The sequence below is a fragment of the Marmota marmota genome, unplaced genomic scaffold, assembly GCF_001458135.2.
Source record: "Marmota marmota marmota unplaced genomic scaffold, marMar, whole genome shotgun sequence".
Classification (NCBI taxonomy): Eukaryota; Metazoa; Chordata; class Mammalia; order Rodentia; family Sciuridae; genus Marmota; species Marmota marmota.
Window position 1 is genome coordinate 11,480,888 of NW_026000153.1, and position 11,549 is coordinate 11,492,436.

Consider the following 11,549-nt stretch of genomic DNA (forward strand, 5'->3'; position numbering starts at 1 on the left):
TAAATAGATTTTAGACTAAGATTTTCATTACTGTATATAAAAGCATTCATCAATTTTTGCTAGATTATGATGCATGAACAAATAATCCCCAAATATCACTGATTTGCAGAAGCCAAAGTTTATTTCTCTTTTCACATTACATGTTCTTTGCATGTGGGCCACAGTTCCAACCAATGTCTTCTTCATTCTGATATCCAAGCTGAACAAGCAGCCTCATATGAGAGACATGCTGCTCTCGCAACATATGGACAAGAATCATACATAAAGCAATTACTCAGACAGGGTAGACATCTTTCCCAGTCATATTCTAATGGGCAAACTAATGACATTTTCAAATGGGGATGGGGAAGGGTGTACTCCCATCACACGGAGATAGCAAATAACTGAGAGAATAATACAATCTACCACAAAAGTTTGGTATAATATGCCCAAGCACATTGTTTGAGAGATAATGTTCATATTGCTCTTTTAGAAATAGTCTGCAACTATGATATTTTTTATTTGCTTATTTTTGGAAATGCTTATTTTTAATTTTTGAAAAACTTTTTTTTGTTGTTTTAAATATTTCACTTTTTATTTCTAATTTTATTGCATCATAGAGAACATAGCTCATACAACTTTCACTCTTTGTAAGACACTAAAGAAAACTCAAGATCCTCACCCAAAAGTGACTCATTTCTGTTAAATATTTCTTTGACAGTGAAAGTAATATTTTCTCTAATTTTATAATTTCCACAGGGATCTATTAAGCAAAGATGCTTATCATAGTATTCAGATCCTTATTTATTTTTGTCTCCTGTCCATACTGAACTGAGTGGACTGAATCAGATTATAATAAAAATTTTAGTTCTTCCCTATATTTCTTACAGCCTCTAGTTAGAGGTTTTGATGTTCACTCAGTATTTAGAACTTCATAAAATGACTTCTTAAGTTTCCTCTCCCAAGTGCACAACAGATAATTACACTATGATGGCAGCATTTGACCTCCAGATATGCCCCAAGGCATGTCTTAGCCTTTGCAATAAACCATTTTTTTTTATGTTCTAAGAAACAAGCATTTTCTCCACTTAATTTTTCTCTTGAATTTTCCTTGTCTGATATTAATATTGTCAATATGTCCTTTTGCCTTTATTATGTATACTTTTGCCTGTCCCCTTTAAAAAGTTATTTTCAAACTTTCTGTGTCATTTTATGTCTCTTGTAAACAAAATACAAATTTTGTTTGTATTGATTATTGATTACAAAATTATTGATTACAAAATCTAAATATCTTTATCTTTTGTGATGAGAGTTTTAAAATCATCAACAGTTACTCTGAGTTTAATGTTCTTGTCACTATGGTCATTTTTCTGTTATATATGTATAGACTTATGCATGTGCTTTTCCATGTCTTTAAAATCATAATATAGCATATTGTATTGAGATTAAATAGCATATTGTTGAGATTAAAATTAAAATGTGTCCATTTATTCCTGTGTAAGAATTAACAATTGTTTTCACTTATAAAATATTTTTCAAATTGGTTTAGCAACTCTTCTCCACCTAGGACTGGTACCCTTGGCTATTTAACCATATTTCAAATATTAACCTTGACATAAGAAGTTAACACTCTACTATGATAAGTAAACCAAGCCAGTTACAAACAACTGGTTTCTGTGCTCTTTGGATCAGTTGTGGGCAACTGACCTTCACTTGGATGGTTTGACTGAAGGAGGAAATGGTCTGCACAGAAAAGCTATAGAGGCAGCAGATGGGCTCCATCTTGGAGCCCAACCCGCATCTTCCTACCAGATCCTTAAACTTGCCTAGACCCCATTAAGAGAAACCCCCTAATCCCAGGTCTGAACCGGCAGCAGGGCCTGCTGTGCTCACTGGTTCCTCCATAACTGTTCTAAGTGTTGCCTGTTTGAATTTTTACCATGTTCAGGTGGGTGAGCCTACAGTAAAGCATTACAAACAAAACAAGTGCTGAGAGTATTCTGTGAGGCCACAGAATAAAGACTTTGAGCCCAGTCTGAAGGGTAGAAAGAGCTTCCTGATGGAGAAAATTTCCTGCTAGACTGATACAGAAGGAACTAAGGCATTTCAAGGTGGGGGCAAAGGGAGACTCCTCCAATTGTCTGATCAGAAGCCAGGCGACAATTTTTACTTTAGAAATCGTAGTTACCATAGCATCAAACCTGAACCATACATGTGCACACTGCTAAAATATAAAAGGCAAATGGTTAAAAATATGACTGCTGTGCACATATGGACAGAAAGTGGGTCAAAGATTTTATTTAATAGTTAATAGGAGACCCTGCAAGATATTGACTAGTTTAAAAGAGAATTTGAAGAAAATAGAAATATGTTCAGGCAGTCAGAAATGCTGAAATAAATTTGCTAACAAATTTAAAAAAAACTAGTTAATGTCTGAAAAGGCAATAAGATATAATGATTGGGGGTCATCTTTTCTATGTCTACTGGATGAAATCCATTTACTTGCTATGTACAAGATTCTTTTGCATTATTACCGAGTTTTTTTTTGCAAGCTAACTTCTACCCCTGTGGTTATACGACATCCTAATCAATAGAAAGGGTATGCCAGCCAACACCCAGCACACCACTGAAAGGACTCCTAATCGTCTCTTACCAAGGTTTAGAAAAATTTCCTAACACTTTTTTTTTTAATTATGAAAAATAATTTTTCTGACAAAGTAACTCTCTTGAGTGGACCACTCCAAGATCTTTAAATTGGTATGTCCAACTTTCCTGCCTCAATTCAGGTCTGGCCTATATTCTAGCCCTCTCTACTGTGTGTCCCAGGAAGGTCATTCGGGGTTTACTCTAGCTATCAAGGGTAACACATTCAGCAAATTCTTATGCTCTTGTCATCTCCCCAGCAGCCTTTTGTGGGCCTTTTAACAGTCTGCTGGGCTGAGCAGGAAGAGACAGGTTGCTCTGGGCAGTGTTGGACAGCACAGCTCTTTGTCTCCTGTTGTCAGCCAGCCCTGTCACTACATTGTTCTCCCGTCGGCATGCCTTTGATGGAGTATCTGCTCCTCCCGTCTCAACACTCTGGGCAGCATTTGGAGAAACTGCAGCCCCAGGGTGTTACTTCTATTACAGAATAATCCTTTACACTAGGACGTACTATCAATCGAGTCCCATGCATTTGTTGAGAACACCCTTGGGAAAGTCCAACAGATGCAATGGCATGTTCCTTCTTCTCAAAGAGTTCTCTGTTTGTTGGGGAGACAAGTCATGCTCAAGAAGCACCTGGTTAAAAGGACAGCAAGAAGAGCAGGGAAAGGACACCCTGTCTAAATCCTCATGTGGTCTTACACAACTACCTTTTTTTTTCCAGAAAAAATAGTTTACATGTAAAACCAAGAAGTTATTAAGTAATCAGAGGATAAGGATAGTCCTAATTAAAAATAATGCATGATATAGCACTGTAAATATTATACTAATAACTATTGTAAATCACTGAGTTGATTTAGCAAATGAGTTTAGGGTTTTAAGCATCATGATGAATTATTTGTTTTTTGGTATCATGGTATAATTTGTAGACTGAAATCTACACATTAGAAGCATGTAGTTCGCTCAGTAAAGTTACTTTTTAGTAAACTTATAGAGCTTCGTACACCTCATCTCAATCTAGTTTTGATCATTTCCATTACCCTTAATGAGTACCCTCATGAGCACTAGCAGGCAGTTCTCATTCTCACTTAAGGCCCTGACCACCACAGACCTGCCTTCTGATTCTCCACTTTTATCTTTTCTGAAAACTTCATATAAATAGAAGCACTCAATAGGTAGCCAGTTGTTTGTAACTGGCTTGGTTTACTTATAGTATTTTTGAGCTTCATCCATGTTGTAGCATAGATTAGCAAGTATTCATTCCTTTTGATGGCTGAATTATATTCCAGTATATGGATATATCAACTTTTGTTTATCAATTCATGGGATGATGGATATTTAGACTTTCAGTTTTAGTCTATTATAAATAATATTTCTGTGGACATTAACATACAAATCTTTATATGAACATGTAGTTTCCTTTCTCTTGGATAGATAGATACTTAAGAGTGGACTTGTTGAATCACATGGTAAGTATCTGTCTAACTTTTTAAGAAATTGATACTCTGTTCCAAAATGGTGTTACCGTTGATCATTCCCACCAACATTGCATAGTCTCTACATCCTCAACAACATTTGTTATGTCTGTCTTTTTGATGGTAGGCATACTAGTAGGAATGAAGGGTATTTCATTGTGGTTTTGATTTGCATTTTCCTACTGGTGAATGAGGTTGAACATATTTTCATCAACTAATTAGCTATGCAGACATCTTCTTGGGCAAAATGTCTATTCAAATCTAGCCCATCTTAAATTGGGATGTCTTCTTACTACTGAATTTAAAAAGTTGTTAATAGGTTCTGGATACAAGTGCCATATCAGATATATGATTTGTAAATATCTTCTAACAGTGTCTAGTCTTTTCATTTTCTTAATGGATAAGTTATTTAAGCTACTTGAATCTAACCTCAATTGTGGCATATACATCGTCGGGGAAGTGATAACATCTACTCTTAGACTTAGCACAGGGTTTGGAAAGTATTGGAAGGTTTATTGAATAATCTAAATGTAAGAAATTGCATGAAAAGTGACAGATGTGGGCAGACAACAAATTCTTCACTCATTCAGGGAGGAAAGAAACCAAGCATTGCCTGAAGACTCCACAGCTTATTCTAGCATCCAGTGCATAACCTTGAGATACTCCTTGAAGAATGAAAACAGATGGACATAGGAAGGTGGCCCAGGTGAGGAAAATGACCAGGCTTAGAAGAAAGAGTGAGTGGAGCTTGTGAGAAAAGCAGAGAAGACTACTATACTACAAGTTCATATAGGGCCGTCCTCACATGTGTTCTTCATACACAGACAAATGTCACTGAAGCCTGGTCAGAAGCAGTGTGTAAAAGCAGGCATTTTGTCCTGCTCACTATCTCAGATAATAAAAAGTGACATTTCTATTTTGAAAGAGAAAATCAAAGAAATAGCAAAATTATTCTAGTTGAAGTAAAAAATATGTAATCAATCCTGAATAAAACTGCAAAAAAAAAATATTATTTGAGATGGGAACAACAATGATGCCTGATGAGGACCAGCAGTGGATAGAGCCCAGGGACCACCAGTTTAGAGGCAGAAGTACCCAGGTTTGCTCTAACAAGTTGTGCATTAGCTTGGGGTGAGGCAGGGGGATACTTACTGTCAAGTCTTGTAAGTTGTAACCAGTTTAAAACTGAGATCACCCTCAGGGTTATACAAAAGTACATACAAGAGGAAGTGAGGGGAAAGGGAAAAATAATACAAGGGGGAGAAATGAATGACAGTAGAGGGGGTAGAGAGAGAAGAGGGGAGGGGAGGGGAGGGGAGGGGGGATAGTAGAGGATAGGAAAGGCAGCAGAACACAACAGACACTAGTATGGCAATATGTAAATCAATGGATGTGTAACTGATGTGATTCTGCAATCTGTATATGGGGTAAAAATGGGAGTTCATAACCCACTTGAATCAAAGTGTGAAATATGATATATCAAGAAATTTGTAATGTTTTGAACAACCAACAATAAAAAATTAAAAAAAAAAACTGAGATCATTTTATCAGAGAATCAACAATGAAACACAGATTCAAGAGTCAGGGCCACTAAATCAGGAAGCCCTGGCTGTCATGAAAAGAGGGTAAGCCCCAAAAGTCAGAAAATACTAACAGCTGATATTTATTTGAGCTTACAACATACTGAGGCCTGGGTCAAGTTTTTACATGAATTATCTCATCTAATCTTTGTGATTCCAAGTGAAGTAGGTCCTAATATTATAGTTGAGTGAACCAACAAGACTTGGCAGCGTTCGGGGTTATACCTGGACAATTTGGCCCAGGCCCAGCCTGGCTCACATCAACCACAGGAACCATTGTCTGGTCCCCTCCCATGCAACACGGGGCCTGTTGCATAGGTAGAACCCCAAGATAAGCAAGGATGGCAGGGAATAAAACCAAAGCAACGTCTAATGACACAGAAAAGAGCCAAGCCCTCTATACAGGAGGCAGGATGAAGAGACCCACAGGTGTACCATCATCAGGCAGGAAGAGGATCTGGCTGATGATTAAGAGTTCTAAAGTTGGAAAGCTGTCTACTTTTACACATAAGTTAGAAGGGATCCAGACTTTTTCCTGTGGAGTCATAACTTCTTCCCGAATCCCTTCATTTCATTGGACTTTGTTGAGCCAGTACCCTAACAGGTGTTCCAGGGCTTGTTCATGGCCCAGCGTCTATAATACAGGCATCGTACGTACGTACAGATGCCTGGCCCAGGATAGATTGGAACTGCTTCTCCAACTCGGATCGTTCAAGATTCAGAGGAGCCTATGTCACCCTCTTGCTAGCTGTGTGATGAAGAGGGTGCAGGGGAGAGGTCAAACTTCCTGGCCTCAATGTCATCTTCTGTAAAATGTAAATGATAATAATTTCTATTCCATAAGAACCAAGGGCAATAGGGAAATTTAAATAAAACACGGTCTTTTAAGTCATGGGCACAGGGCCTGGCATTTAGAAAAGCCTCAAAAATTGTTAGTATTATCATTTTCCTTGCCCAGGTGCTAGTTCCAGTGCCCATATCAGAGGGGAATGTCTCATCCCCAAATGTGTCACATCCTTCCTGCACCCTCGGAGCCCAGCCTGGATGGACAGGATGCCATGGGGCTGAATCTTGCCATTCTTATCCTGTGCAGAGGAGGAATGGACTAAGTCTCTGAAGATAAGACATCCCTAATTCCCTTCCTTCATCCATCATCTCCACCCCCTCATTTGTCTCCTTTCAGCCTAGTAGACAAAGAATGAGAGTTCTGGCACCTTGCCAAATGTAGCAGGAAGTTATGAATGAGGATTGCACAGGACAGTTAACTCTCCAGAGAGATAGGCCTCAAATTAATCCTGAAGGCTGGGCCTAACCACAGGAAACTTGGAGCCATGAGGCCAGCACTTAACACTCGCATATCTCTGTCTATCCTGGAGTGTTAGGCAAACAATAGCTTAATCCACTAAAGACCCGGGGGAGGTATTATTAGTCATGGAATATCTGAGATCAACCTTTAGGAACATACACTCAGGGACAGAATCTGGTATCTAGGGCCTCACGTGGGAGGACCATCCCTACATGAGTCTTTGAGGAATGTCACAGCAAATATCCAACAACTGGTTAATGTCCACCAGTGCTTAGCAAATTAGGCTTGTGTTGAAGTGTCAATGCCCAAGGGTCTGATTTATTAAACAGCCCTAATTAGGATCTTGTAACACATCAAAGGGTCATTAAAGAAAACAGTGCTGGCTTCAAAGACTAAGGGATGCACATAAGCGTGGTCTGTCTGTTTGCCAGGGTCAACAAATGCCATTCTGACACTGCCATGGACTCCTCTGGGACAGTAGCCATCAATTAAATTAAAACATGACCCTTCGGCTGGAGCAAGGCTTGTATAACTTCTCCCATGACCATTTGTTTCTTTCTGTGCTTTCCTCCTTCGGGGATCTGAAACTAGCTAAGAGTCAAGGCTGAGAAAGTTCCTGGACCAAAGAACTAGCTAGGACAACTTGCCACTGAGGATTTAGAAATAAATTGCTACAATTAATTTGCTTCTGAAATTATGGTCCTTCTCCCTCTGCTGCCACCATGTCTTAAATGCACATTTTCTATTTTCAATCTCCTTAATAACAAATAAGTACAGCTTTCCTTATAGTCACACCTGGCCAGGTCAAGCCAGTTTGCCACCACTATGGATACATTGCCATAGTTACTTCTATCCAAGTTAATCCTCAGCACTGTGTATTCAAGGTGTATAACTTAGGTGGGATACTTAATCACTCAGTTTTGGTTTCTCGATATGTAAAGAGGGAAAAATCAATGAAAAATTTTACCTTATGTTTTTCTGGGGGGAGAATAAAACATATACCAAAGGTCTAGAGTTGGAGCTCAGTGGTAAAGCACTTCACTTGCCTAGTATCCTAGCATGCACATCCTGGATCTGGAAAAAAAAAAAAGGGAAGAAAAGAAAAATTATGCCAAGTGCTTGATAGGGAGAGCTTGGTAGGAAGTATAGTTATTGTTATTATTCTCATAATATTATGATAAAAGAAAACTCAAATGATCATCTGTACCTGAGAAATATTTTCAAGCAGATCTCTGTAGAAGCCAAGGCAGAGAATACTTCTCAAAATATCAAGAAACCCTTGGTTACCTCAAATGCAAAACATCTGATAAATCCCATAAAATTATATGTTTAGCTAATTGTCTGCCCTTTTTTGACACTGAAGAACTTAATACAAAAAGCAACAGTCACCCCCTGTAAGTAACCAGTATCCCTGGAGAAGGCTGATTTCAGGTCTGGGGCAGGAAAGGCACAGGATATCCCTTGTGCTTCTTGTCATATCAGATGTCAGGGAAGCCCACAATTTTTGCAGGAATCAAATCAAAAGGACTCAGGAACTGTCCTGAGTCAAGCCATGAAAAGATGCGGAGGAAGCTTGAGTGCTCGCTCTTATGTGAAAGATGCAGTTAGGGTTTGGATATGAGGTGTCCTCCAAAAGCTCATGTGTGAGGCAATGCAGGAATGTTCAGAGGTAAAATAGATAGATTATGAGAGCTGTAACCTGATCAGTGGATTAATCCATTTGATGGGCTAATAACTTGAGTAGATTAGTAGGTGGTAACTGTAGGTGGATAGGGCACGGTGGGAGGAAGTAGGTCACTGGGGGTGTGCTCTTAGAGATTATATTACCTCTGGCTCCTTACACTCAAACTCTCTCTGCTTCCTGGTTGTCATGAATTGAGCAACTTGCCCCTGGCATGTCCTTCTGCCATGATGTTTTGCTTCATCTCCAGCCCAGAGCTGTGGAGTGGGCCACCCATGAACTGAACCTCTGAAACTGTGAGCCAAAATAAACTTTTCCTCTTCTAAGTTGTTCTTGTCAGGTCTTTTTTGTCACCGTAACAAAAAGCTAACCAATGCAGAGGTCAATCTGAAAAGGCTACTTTGTCTTTGGTTCAATGATATAACATTCTGGAAAAGACAAAACTAAGGAGAGAATAAAAAGATCAGTGGCTGTCAGGGATTAGGGGACAGAGGGGGATGAAGAGGCAGAATATAGAGGATTTTTAGTCTAGTGAAATTCTTCCATATGGCATACAAATTTCATTAGACATACGTCAAAATTCATAGAATTTATCACACAAAAGTGAACCCATGGTCTCTGTTAGTGCAGGTTCCTTGATTGTAACAAATGTCCCACCCTGGTGCAGAATGTTGATAGTAGGAGAGGCTGTGCATGTGTAAGGGTGGAGGGTGCATGGAAATTTTCTCTGTACTCCATTCAATTTTGCTGTAAAAAAAACTGCTGTAATAAATAAAGCTTATTTATTTTTTAAAAAAGCAATCTGTGTGAAAAAACAATCAACTATAATGCATAGACCACAGACATGATTTGGCTTCTAATTTGAACAAATAATATATATAGGGGTCAAGGAGGGAAAGAGAGGGAGAAGGCTGAGAGGAAAAACAGACTGTACATTTAGTGATATTAAGACAGTATTGGAATTTTGGGAAGATTTAAAAAAATACTATGATTCTGTTTGAAAAACAGTTCTCTTTTAGAACTACATATTGAACTATTTATATAATAACATGCAGTTTGAGAGTTTCTATAAAATGTTCTGGGCGAGAAAAGTGGGTAAAGATATGGGCTTGGGTCATGGGCACGTGGGTTCATTATGCTATTCTATGACTATTGTCTATGCTTGATGTTTTCCACAATAAAATTAAAAAGTCAACACCATCAGGGTCCTGGGCTCAGCCTCAGGACAATGCATCTGCATTGTGCTTGACCTCATGGACAGAATTCTGGAGCTCTCGTCGTCAATAAGGAGGTCCAACGTTGGACAGATTCAGCCAGTTAAGCCACTGCAATCTGGAAAGCTCTAAAAAGTTTAAGCAAGCCTAATCAATTATTTAAAACCCCTGACTCCTCTACATATCAGGCTGTGTATGTTCAACAAGATTAATGGGAATGAAAACGTTGATGTTGCTATTTTCTCCCTGATGGATATTTAAAGTTAAGTGAAAAGGCCATCTCTTAGTACTAGTCTGACAGAGGGAAGAAAAGGAACATTTACCAAGTCTCTTCTATGTATCAGGTGAGAGGCCTGTTTCATCTCAGTTAATATACAGGAAAGTTAGGTAAGGTAGGGATTCATATTTTCCGTTTTGAAACTGTGAAACTGAAGTTCAGAAAAGAGAGGCAGCCTGTTTAAGGCCACAGAGCTAATAAAGTGGCTGAGTTGGGATTTGAACCCCTCGGCTATCTGAGTATAGAGCACATTTTTAATCTCCACTCTATATTCTCTTAGTCTGGAGTTGCTATGATCTGGACGTGGCATGCCCTGAGATTTCAAGTATTAAAATTCAGTCCCCATTGTTAGGTATTAAGAATGTGTAAACAATCTGACTATGGTAGTTAGAGCTGGGACCTAGAAAGGAGATCAGGATTAGATAAGGTCATTAGAGTCCTCCTGATTGAATACTAGTGGTTTTATTTATACACACATGAACACTCTCTGTCTCTTGCCATTGATGCCTGCCCTATCAGGAACCTGCCAGCAATAAGGCCATCACCAAATGCAGCTCCTAGACATTGCAGCTTCGGAACCAGGAGCCAAAATAAACCTCTTTTCTTAATACAGTAGTCTGCCTGAAGTATTTAATTACAGTAATAAAAATAGGAATAATATAAGAGTCAACCAAGACTGAGTTTTAGGCATCACTTAAAAATATGATACATCTTCCCTTTCCTTTTATGTGCAAGAATGGTGAGGTAAGGACTGCATTCACAGATCTCTCATTTTCATCATGTAGACACTTCTACAGTAAAGATGGTCAATCCACCTAAAACCCAAAGGACTTTCTATAAAAAGTATGGTAGGCATTGACCTCACAAAGTGACCCAGTATAAGAAGAGCTAGGATTTCTCCTATGCCCAAGGAAAGAAACACTATGATCAGAAGCAGAGTGGCTATAGGGGAGCAGACAAAGCCATTTTTTCTACAAGAAGGCTAAAACTATAAAGAAGACTGTGCTAAGACTTGGATGCATTGAGCCTAACTGCAGATCCAAGAGGATGCTGACCATCAAGAAATGTAAGCATTCTGAACTGGGAGGAGACAAGAAGAGAAAGGGCCAAATGATTCAGTTTTAAACTTTTTGATTTTTTTCCATTTAATTTTGAGGGGAAAATACTAAAGCTATACAAAAATTACTTGTAGGAAAATGTAATATAATCATAAAAAATAATATGATAAATCTTACTGCTTTCAGTTGTCAAACCTAAAATCTGGGTTTGTTTGTTTTTCCCTGATCCCCCCTCCCTCCCTGCCCCACCTCTCTTTCTATCACTCTGGTGGAGACTGGGTCGTTGAGCAGAGGTCTAGAGGTGTGTGTGGAGGGGAAATGTGGGACTGACCTGAG

The 11,549-nt window shown here is 38.8% G+C and overlaps 1 pseudogene; it reads left to right on the top strand.

Moving 5' to 3' along the window:
* The first annotated feature begins 10,957 nt into the window (after nt 1-10,957).
* LOC107146278 lies at nt 10,958-11,325 on the top strand (annotated as a pseudogene).
* Nucleotides 11,326-11,549: the final 224 nt, after the last annotated feature.